Source organism: Heloderma suspectum, chromosome 4, assembly GCF_057233095.1.
Source record: "Heloderma suspectum isolate Gila_16-S chromosome 4, 16-S_ref, whole genome shotgun sequence".
NCBI lineage: Eukaryota > Metazoa > Chordata > Lepidosauria > Squamata > Helodermatidae > Heloderma > Heloderma suspectum.
The window spans coordinates 105,993,474-106,004,466 of NC_139461.1; the positions used below are offsets into that span (position 1 = coordinate 105,993,474).

General features: G+C 44.4%; 1 long non-coding RNA gene across 2 annotated transcripts in view; it reads left to right on the forward strand.

Moving 5' to 3' along the window:
- LOC146347242 (uncharacterized) overlaps window positions 1–8,509 on the forward strand; it is a 49,292-nt gene extending 40,783 nt beyond the window's left edge. For both annotated transcript variants that reach the window (XR_014789859.1, XR_014789860.1), the window contains 2 exons: window positions 536–635; window positions 6,985–8,509. This is a non-coding gene — a long non-coding RNA (uncharacterized LOC146347242). The remainder of the gene's footprint in view (window positions 1–535; window positions 636–6,984) is intronic.
- The last annotated feature ends 2,484 nt before the right edge of the window (window positions 8,510–10,993 follow it).

Below are 10,993 nucleotides of genomic sequence, written 5' to 3' on the forward strand. Positions count from 1 at the left end.
CAAACCAGATCAATATGTATGACTTCTTTAGACTTAAAATTGACCATCTGCTTTTTTTCCTTTCTTTTTTTACTTTAATGCAGTGGAGGGGCTCCAGGAATCTGAACTATCCTATGGGTCCCCACTCTCTGTCTAGGGGCCATAAAATTGCTCTCTAAATACCTGAACATTTACTGCTCTTTCATGACACCCCAAATCTGCATCCTGAGGCAGCTGCCTCTCTGCGCCTAATGGTAAGGCCAAAGCTAAATAGAGGAAAATGATAATAATCCCTCAAGTGGGGTTCCCCTAAGGTAGGGAGTTCCCACAGATCAGGGACCAGACCTGGTACAGCAAAGGGTTTACTGGAGATGTGGGAAGCAAGGCCAAGGAGCAAGTGGAGCCCTGGGGCGGAATTGGGAGAAGTGAGCCTTTAGGCAAGCCTGAACACATGCATTTTCTGGAATGTCTACTAATATGTGGAGCCACATTAAATGTGTAAAATTAATCTTATCCTACAATCATCAGTTGACACATTATTATCACCGTGTTTTAGAAACTGGAAAATCCTGAGAAATAGGAGCAATTTGGAGGTGGATGGACACCATGGGAGAGGAGAGAGAGAACAAAATATACTTGACTGGGAACCCCAGCAGGTAAAGCAACACCTTTATTATTGTTGTTGTTGTTCATTTTAAGCAGAAGCTTTGTGGATTTCCCTCTTGATTTCCCTGATGCTGATTCTTCCCACTGCAAGTCCTGATAAAAACACTTGATAATCTTGCTCATTCAGACCTTTCTGGTTTGACAGTCCTTGGAATCTTCCAGCGTGGAACCAGATCCCATCCTCGTGGAGCTGTATGAGAGAGTGTGAACTACTGTCTTTATCTGCCCCTGTTCTGTTAATGTTAATATTTTCCCCTCCTCACTTCTGCAACATGGGGATAATTAATATAATTAATATTGTACATATCTTGCTCTATGCAGCTGCTGTGCCCACTTTTTGTTTTTGTAAAACTCTCCAGCTGCTTTCAAGTGGTTCCTTTGAACCTGCCACAATACTGGCATTCCCCTCCCCCATCGCAGATTTGTTTCTCAGGCTATTGGATAATTATGGGGGGGGGGGGGTTGGAGTGACTGCCTTCTTACCCACACAGCAGCACTAGCCCTGATCCTGTCGAGAGGGAAGAGAGACTCTCTCCACAGCAGCCTTTCCCAACCTGGCTGGGGGATGTTGGGAGTTGTAGTTTGAGAGGGAGTGTAGCTCAGTAGTAGAACACATGCTTTGAATGCAGAAAATCCCAGGTTCAATCCCCAGCATCTCCAGGTAGGGCTAGGAAAGAATCCAGCCTGAAACGCTGGAGAGCTGCTGTCAGTCACCGCTTTTCTACATGAGGCTTTTAACTCGCACCATTACCGAGGCTTCTGCTTCCAGATTCTTTGCAGGATTAAGACTGGTTCCTTTACACATGCTTTTTTCTGGGGGGTTTCTTCTCTGCCTTTTTATACATTCCATTACACAGCCACTAGGTTCCACTGTGGTATAGTAGAACTGTGAAATTATAACACTATTGAGAAAAATACCAGACTTTCCTCCTTAGGGAACCCGCCCCCCCCCCCATGATAATGGGAGAGGCCCTGGAGGATGACACCGTCATGTAAAAGACATGCAAACTACTGTGAGTGAGCAATCACAGGCGCTGAATGAAAACCTTGTGTAGATAGGCTCTCCCTGTTGACAGTACTGGGCCATATGGACCAAGGGCCTGACTCAGTATGAGGGAGCTTCCTATGTTCCCTGTTGTTGTTGTTCAGTCATTCAGTTGTGTCCGACTCTTCGTGACCCCATGGACCATAGCACGCCAGGCCTTCCTGTCCTGCGCTCTCTCCCGGAGTGTGCTCAAGTTCATATTCATTGCATCAGTGATGCTATCTAGCCATCTCATCCTCTGCCATCACCTTCTCCTTTTGCCTTCAGTCTTTCCCAGCATCAGGGTCTTTTCCAGAGAGTTTTCTCTTCGCATTAGGTGGCCAAAATATTTGAGCTTCAGCTTCAGTATCTGTCCTTCCAATGAGCACTCAGGGTTGATTTCCTTTAGGATGTAGGGATGCACAAAAGTCATTTACCTGGTCTCGCAGCTTGCTTCGCGGTGGGGGGGAGGCGCTTCGCTGCTCCCCCCAAAGTTCAGGCCGGGGGGGGAGGCTTCCCTCCTCGCCGGCCGAAATTCAGGCCGGGGGGGAGGCTTCCCGCCTCACCCAGCCGAAATTCAGGCCGGGGGGGAGGCTTCCCGCCTCCCCGGCTGCGAACTTCAAAAAAAAAACCAAACAAATGCCCCTGTGATAGGCTACGTAACGATTAACGTAGCCTATCATGGCTAGATCTGCAAAGTCAGCCGTGATAGGCTACGTTAATCATCACGTAGCCTATCACGGGTGACTTTGGAAAAAAAAAAAGCGTGTACGCAAATGGCGGCCCCCATAGGGAGCCGCCATTCGCGTTCCTTATTTGGTCCCTGTAGTCTACATAAAGATTTACGTAGACTACGGTGAAAATAAGGGCAACGCTATCACAGGGGCGTTTTTTTTTTAAACTTTTCTTGTAATGGCGGCGGCGGCAGCCGGTTGAAAGACCGGCTGCCGCCCCCGCCCCTGACGAAGACCTGCCGAACCGCCACCGGGACCCGCCGCCGGGAGGGACATTCATGAAAGGTAAGTCCCATCCCGGGGGGGCGGGGGGCGGGGCGGCGGAGAATTTCTCCCCGAACAACCTTCGGAGGACCGAATGCGTTGGCACTCGGCCCCCCGAAGTTTCGGGAAGAAATTCTCCCCCATCCCTAGGATTGACTGATTTGACCTCCTTGTAGTCCAGGGGATTCGTAAGAGCCTTCTCCAGCATCACAGTTCGAAAGCATCAATTCTTCAGCGCTCAGCCTTCCTTATAGTCCAGCTCTCACAGCCATATGTTACTACTGGGAAAACCATAGCTTTGATTAGATGGACCTTTGTCGGCAAGGTGATGTCTCTGCTTCTTACTATGCTGTCTAGGTTTGCCATAGCTTTCCTCCCAAGGAGCAAGCGTCTTTTAATTTCATGGCTACAGTCACCATCTGCGGTGATCTTGGAGCCCAAGAAAATAAAATCTGTCACTGCTTCCATTTCTTCCCCTTCCATATGCCAGGAAGTGATGGGGCCAGATGCCATGATCTTAGTTTTTTTGATGTTGAGTTTCAAACCAGCTTTTGCACTCTCCTCTTTCACCCTCAACAACAGGCTCTTTAGATCCTCTTCGCTTTCTGCCATTAGGGTGGTATCATCTGCGTATATGAGGTTGTTGATAATTCTCCCGGCAATCTTAATTCCGACCTGTGATTCATCCAACCTGGCATTTCTCATGATGTACTCTGCATATAAGTTAAATAAGCAGGGCGACAATATGCAGCCTTGTCGTACTCCTTTCCCAATTTGGAACTAATCGGTTGTTCCATGTCTGGTTCTTACTGTTGCTTCTTGACCCTCGTACAGGTTTCTCAGGAGACAGGTAAGGTGGTCTGGCACCCCCATCTCTTTCAGAATTTGCCAGAGTTTGTTGTGATCCACACAATCAAAGGCTTTAGTGTAGTCAATGAAGCAGAAATAGACGTTTTTCTGGAATTCTCTTGCTTTCTCCATGATCCTGCGAAAGTTGGCGATTTGATCTCTGGTTCCTCTGCCTCTTCGAAACCCAGCTTGTACTTCCGGTAGTTCTCGGTTCACATGCTGCTGAAGCCTAGCTTGTAGGATTTTGAGCATCACCTTGCTGGCATGTGAAATGAGCGCAATTGTACAGTAGTTTGAACACTCTTTGGCGTTGCCCTTCTTTGGAATTGGAATGTAAACTGACCTTTCCCAGTCTTGTGGCCACTGCTGAGTGTTCCAAATTTGTTGGCATATTGAGTGCAGCACTTTAACAGCATCATCTTTTAGGATTTTAAATAGCTCAGCTGGAATACTGTAATCTCTGCTAGCTTTGTTGTTAGTAATGCTTCCTAAGGCCCACTTGACTTCACTCTCTAGGATGTCTGGCTCAAGTTCAGTGACCGTACTATCATGGCTATCAGGGACATTAAGATCTTTCCTGTATAGTTCTTCTGTGTATTCTTTCCACCTCTTCTTAATCTCATCTACTTCTGTTAGGTCCCTGCCTTCTTTGTCCTTTATCATGCCCATCTTTGCACAAAACGTTCCCTTGAGATCTCCGATTTTCTTGAAGAGATCTCTAGTCTTTCCCATTCTGTTGTTTTCCTCGATTTCTTTGCATTGTTCATTTAAAAAGGCCTTCTGTCTCTCCTTGCTATTCTCTGGAACTCTGCATTCAGTTGGATATATCTTCCCCTTTCTCCCTTGCTTTTTCGCTTCCCTTCTTTCCTCAGCTGCTTGTAATGCCTCATCAGGCAGCCACTTGGCTTTCTTGCATTTCTTTTTCTTTGGGATGGATTGAGTTGCTGCCTCCTGAACAATGTTACGGACCTCTGTCCATAGTTCCTCAGGTGCTCTGTCTATCAGGTCTAATCCCTTAAATCTATTCCTCACCTCCACTGTATATTCATAAGGGATATGATTGAGGTCATACCTGAATGGTTTAGTGGTTTTCCCTACGTTCTTCAATTTAAGCTGAAATTTTGCAACAAGAAGCTCATGATATGAGCCACAGTCAGCTCCAGGTCTTGTTTTTACTGACTGTATAGAGGTTCTCCATCTTTGGCTGCAAAGGACATAATCAATCTAGTCCAACACATTTGGAGGACACCAGGTTGGGTAAGACTGTTCTTTGGCCTCTTTGCTTCCATTTTCTGAATGAAAACAACTATATGTTCACTCCAGTCCTGGAAAGAAGCAACACACACCGTCCAAAGTGAGGGCAGGGGGAGTTCTTAAAATGGCAGAGCAATACTGTGGGTTGGGGATGGAGGTGGATACAGCTTTTTAAGTGTTGTATGAGTGGTCATATAGATAAGCAGCCATCCAGTACCAGGGACAATATGCCTCTCAACTTGAGTGGGAGGGTGCTGTTGTGCTCATGTCCTATCTGTGGGCTTCCCATTGGCATCTGGTTAGCCACTGTGGGCCAGAATGCTGGACCAGATAGGTCTTTGGCACTTTTTATTTGTTTGTTTGGTTGTTTATTACATTTCTATCCAAAGCTCTCTGGGCAATTCACAGCAGTTAAAACCATAAAATACAACATGATAAAATGTATGCGTAGAGGTTTTAAGAAGTTTAAAGCTACAGTATAAAATAATAATTTAAAAAACCTAGCAACAGTGAAAATATTTAAAATGCAGTAATAGATGTATGTTCTTAACTGCATGTAGTAGGGTGGGGGGAGAGACATGAAGGCTGCAAACCTGTACACACTTACCTGGGAGTAAGTCTCATTGAACTCAGTGGGACCTACTTCTAAGTAAGCATTCATAGGATTTGGCTGTAAACCCAGTTTCAGAACCGCTCTGTGCATGATGTGTGTGCGGTTTGGAGGAGCGTGTTGCTGCTCATGAACAGGGAAAGGTGGTAGCTCGGTGGCAGAGCACATGTTTTGCATGTAAAAGGTCCCAGGTTCAGCTCCTGGCATTGCCAGGTAGCGCTGGGAAAGGCTCCAGTCTGAAAACCTCGAGAGCCAGTGCCAATCAGCGTGGACAATACTGAGCTAGGTAGACCAAGGGTCTGACTTGGTATAAGGCAAATTAATATGCTGTATCCTAATAAGTGTCTATCACAGTCCCACCAAAACATGCACATACCCTTTGCAGAAGCACTGGTCACACTTCCAGAGGCTAGCCTCCCCAGGGTGCCTAGCAGGACTCAAAGAGACATTTAAGTCCCATAGGCAATAATGGGTCTAGAATAGCACCTTCTTTCTGAACAGCCATTGCCTGTATACAGCCACTTCCAAGCCCAGATACCCAAAAACCTAGTTAACAAACGGCTTGAACCAACATCATGCAAGCTGACTTCCGCTTGGACAGCTTCAAGCAGGGTCCTTGAAGTTGTCTGTCAACAGCTGTTGGACAGCAGGCTGAGCAAGGCACACTGGTCACCTGGTCACAGTGTTCCCCGCTATGGTGAGATGTATTGCATTTCTATTTAAATTATTAAATTACAGTAGTTCTTCCTAAATTTGCATCTGTACATATAAATTAGCATATGCAATTTTTATGCAAATCGGTGTCCTCTGTTGTCCTCTTTTTAGCAATGCATAAATGGCCATCCTAGCAGCAGCGTGTCATGTGTGAACATACACAGCATCACATCACACACAAATAAGCACAGGTGCAGCAGCTCCCCTTCTCACGCTGCTGCAGCCTGCTCTCTCCGGCAATGGCCATTTTCTTTTGGAAAGGAGGTACCACCGGGGAAGCTTCAGTCTTCTAAACAGAGTTGAAATTCTTGCCTTTAGTTAGACAACTGATTTAAAATGCAAGCTCTCAATGCTCATATGTTTATGAGTATGCAGTGGCTGGGATCCTAAATTACTGTGCTGTTCATGTAAGGTGGAAGGGCGATCCCCATAAATTCCTACTTCATATGCAGCCCGCTGCACCATCTTCTAAGCTCCTCCTGAGGATTCTCCACACCCAGGAACAGACGTTTGAGGAGTGTAGGGGGTTGGAAGCAAAGTTAGGGTCCAAGGCAATGGATGTTGTAGAAAACAAGTGAAAGGAACACCTTTGCAATATCCCTGAATCTTTGACAAGAGGAGAAAATGAAGATATATTTTTGGTGAGTACAAAAATAGTTGCAAACATGGACTGCAACATTCAAAATCTGCTGCAACTCAGCCATTCATCAGGAGAATTTTCTAACATTTGGAAAAATTATAACTGTCACAAAGCTGATTCTCCTTGCCAAAGTTTCTACTGATAGGACACATTGCCTTGATGTGATGTAATATAATATTCAGGCTTCATAACTGTTGTAGCTGTTTTAAATTTTGTATGTTTTGATTATTTTGTCTTTTTTTTTTTTTAGAAAGACATGTAAGACATTTCGATCATCCTCATCCTCATCAACCTTATCATCTGCAAAAGCCACTCATCTTAACTAAAGAGCTGTTTCCAGAGCTCAGTAATTAAGTTTATATTTGGAATCTGTTCAGCAAATTGTATTTTGAACAGTTTTACATCTGGTGGTTGTACACATTAGAGTGGCCTCTCCATTGATGATGATGAATCCTGTCCTTCCTCCACACAGCTCAGGATGATATACATGGCCCTCCACTGCTTTTATCTTGACAGCAACCCTGCGAAGTAGGTTAGAATGACTGATGGTGACCAATGCAAAGGCATCCTATTGAACTTCATGGCTGAGCAGGGATTTGAACCTGAGCCACCACGGTCAAAGATCAACTCTTTGTCCGCTACATCACACTGGCTCTTTTTCAGACTATCCTGGTACATAATTTGAAATATATACTTTGCATGAGCTTTGTGAACATAAACTGGCTGTAAAGAGATTTGAAACCCTACAAAAAGCATTATATTGTTTCATTATTGCTGGAATGTGTCATTTTGTTCCCTTACAGCCCATCACAACTCACAGACGACAAGGAGAACACTGTGAGCAAGGTATTTTGAAAGTTATTGATTATCTGTTGTGAAAATGTCAATAAATAAACTGCCCACGGACCCTGCATATGTTGGAGTCAGAATATTAACGTGGAGTCAGAATATTAACGAGTGCAAGATAAAAATGCAGTCCTGTCTACAGAAGAGCAAGCTCAATGTGTGTGGCAGAAGAAGAATGAGGAGTACTGACGTCCACTTCTCGGTCTTGGATAATTTCTTATTTACAGAGTGTAAAAATATTGCCACTTAGGTTAACAAACATTTGTGTTAAGCTTCATTCTTCACTCTGCCTAAAATGAAAGTGAACATTAAGTTACAGAAATTGTAAGTCCACCTATTAAAATGATAGCTACACCAACAGCTCCAAATGTAACAATAAAAATTGAAACAACGCGTGATTGGCCTTGCCAACCACATATGCAGGCAGGGGAAGATTCTCAATCTAAATACTGCAAGTCCATTATAATACTGTTCTTAATAATAACACTATAATGGACTAGCAGCATTCGGATTGAGAATCTCTCACATATTCATATTCATATTCATGTAATAATAATTTGCCTGGAATTTGATTTGCTTGGAGTTTGATATGTGGCAACTCAAGAGAGGGCGTTCTCTATACGGGAGGCAGTTCCACCCTGACTGTGGAACTGCCTCCCGTCTCATATATGAGTGGCACCAAATCCTACGAGCTTTCAGTGCCAGTTAAAGAGCAGTTTGTTTACCCAGGCTTTTGATTGAATTTTCCTCTCTTTTCTTTCGCTGCATCGAGTAAATTGTTAAATATCTGTTACTCTTCCCCCCTGTTTGATTATGTTTTTTGTCGATGTTGTATTATTTTACTGTGTTTTATTGTTTGTACCCCGCTTTGGGATTATTTTGTAATGAAAGGCATCTGAGAAATTTCTTAATGAATTATTGTTATTGTTATTGCTGCTGTTGTTATTATATTAGGATCAGCAGGGAGGTAAGAATTCTTAAAGGTATATGCCTTAACAGTGGTTGCAGTTCTACCCCCTATTTGATTGAGGCTGCAGCCCTGTATCTACTGTCCTGGGAGTAAGCCCCATTATATTTAATAGAATTTACTTCTGAGTAAAATATACAGGATTATACTGAGAGGTACTTTCTGACATAATTCTCACTGAAGTGATAAAGTGCCTAGGCTGTACCACTTCAGCTTGCGGGTGGGGACTCACATGCTTTGATGCTCCTCCCTCTATATAAAACATTAGAAGTCAGGAGAAGAGTGCTAACTCATTCTTGCCTCTGACATCTAGTTATCTACATCCAGGATGATTATTTTGTTTCTTTATTAGTATGGAAGAGTATTATTATGTCGTTTCCATCTACAGTCTGAAATAGTATAGCCCTGACACAAGTTTACCACCTCACTGAGAACTCGGCTTCTTTGCAGCGGCTCTCATCCTACTACATTTGCTCCTAGGTTGCTTATATATGTTTCTCCTAAGCTAAAGCAAACCCTGGAACTATGGTGAGCATTCTGTATTTAGCAAAGAGAGGTAAGTGGTTGGTGTACTGAAATAACGAACTATCCGTCACTGTAAGGGCAGTTCATGAGCTTACATTTTCCTAATTATATTTTGCAAGCACTTGTAGGAATGCAGCCAGAAAATGGTTGCAGACACACACATCTTGGTAATGGATAGAATAGTAAATGCAAGACTGTAATGTGTGTGAAGTCTCAGGGGAATGTGCAATTTGGCAGCTCATATGGGCGATTCATACTCTCACGCATCTACATCTTGATTATTAGCAGTTAAATGTGTGAACCAACTCCTTCGAAAAGCACTGTGTGTGATGAGATAATTACAAGAATGGCTGGACACCACCCTCACAAACCCACTGGGTCTGGGTTAGCGTGGCCTTCATGCTCCATGAGTATGTAGGTGCTCAATGTGAAACCCCGTGGGGCTGATGAGCTCTCCATTCCACCGCCAGTCCTCTCCTTTGCAAGGAAAGGGGGAATATCTGGCAGCAGAAGGGAGTGTAGCACCCTCCCCACTATCCCACGAGACTTACCTTGGGGAATATTGTAAGCCGAGGATGGTCCCTGAAGTCTTAAAGTGGTTGGCTATCCAGAGGGCAAAAAATAATAATGCAAAGGGTGTCTGTTTCCCACCCAGCAATCAGGGGCTGGACTACTAGTCCCATGATCCCTGGGCAGGAGAGGAAATACACAGCATCATTTGCAACCATAGAGAGGCCATTAAAGGAGGAGTGCGTATGAGCTGGTGCAAGAAGCCCAATTCGGGGTGGTGGTGCTGTTCCCACCTCCACTGGACTTTCACACTGACATTCAAACAGGGGTGTCTGCCCAGTCCTTAGTGTCATATCTATGTTACGAGCTATTCACATATGCAAATCACCTCTGCATGCTGAAGTTGTGAAATGATAAATATGTATGTGTGAATTGGGCCATATACTTCTATTTTACCATTGGAAAAATACACATCTCCAGCCTTTCGGGGACATTTAGCTAGCTAGACAGACTGATAGCAGCTCTTTTTCCATCCAAAGGTCCTAGGGTGGCCCTATCTCCTGCTTTACAGAGCGCAATCCTCTTTTTGAAGGGCTGTGCAGTCCAAGTCCGGCTGAAAGATAATGAACCCTAAGAATGGAGAGCCAGGGCCTTGAAGTTGTAGGCTGTGCAGCAGGTGATATGAACTGTATTTCTATTTAAATTCTAGTAATTATTTCTAAATTTGCATCTATTCATATAAGCTAGCAAATTTACATTTTATTCAGATCTGTGCCTTCTTTTGTGCTCTTTTTTTGGGGGGGTGATGCGTTTCTTTATTTTGGTGATGCGCGCAGGGCACCCTTAACAGTCTCCATGATTAACCCATTCCTCCGCAACGCATATGCCTAGCATCTCCTTAACAATAATACCACATGACACCCCGTATGCCAAAATAGAGGCTGGATTCTGGGTTGCTGTGTAAGCCAAGATTCCAATCATAATACCACAGTAGGACTCTTAGCATGAGATTTCACAAGGCTTACACACCACAGCAGCCTTGCCACTAGCTCTTTTCCACCTATTGTCTTTCAGTTCTGGTTGTTGTTGTTGTTGCTTAAGCCCAGCACATACTGTGGTTGCCCTTCTGGTGCTCCCCCCTTCTCCCCACCATCCAGCCCCGCCCTTTCCACCAGCGGAGTCTTTTGCATATTAGCAGCGTTTCATCCCATTGCATCAGGCCTCTTAATTGGGCCTTGCCAGCACTGATTCCCAACCCCTGTTCTCCTCCCTCTCCTTCCCCTGCCCTCCTTTCTCCCCATGACGTTTATAGGGATGTACCAAATCCATTGCGTTTCTGCATTTGAATGGAGCAGATAAAAGCAACTGCTTCAGGTTTTGGTTAATTGGAAAGGGCTCCTGGTTTTGAACT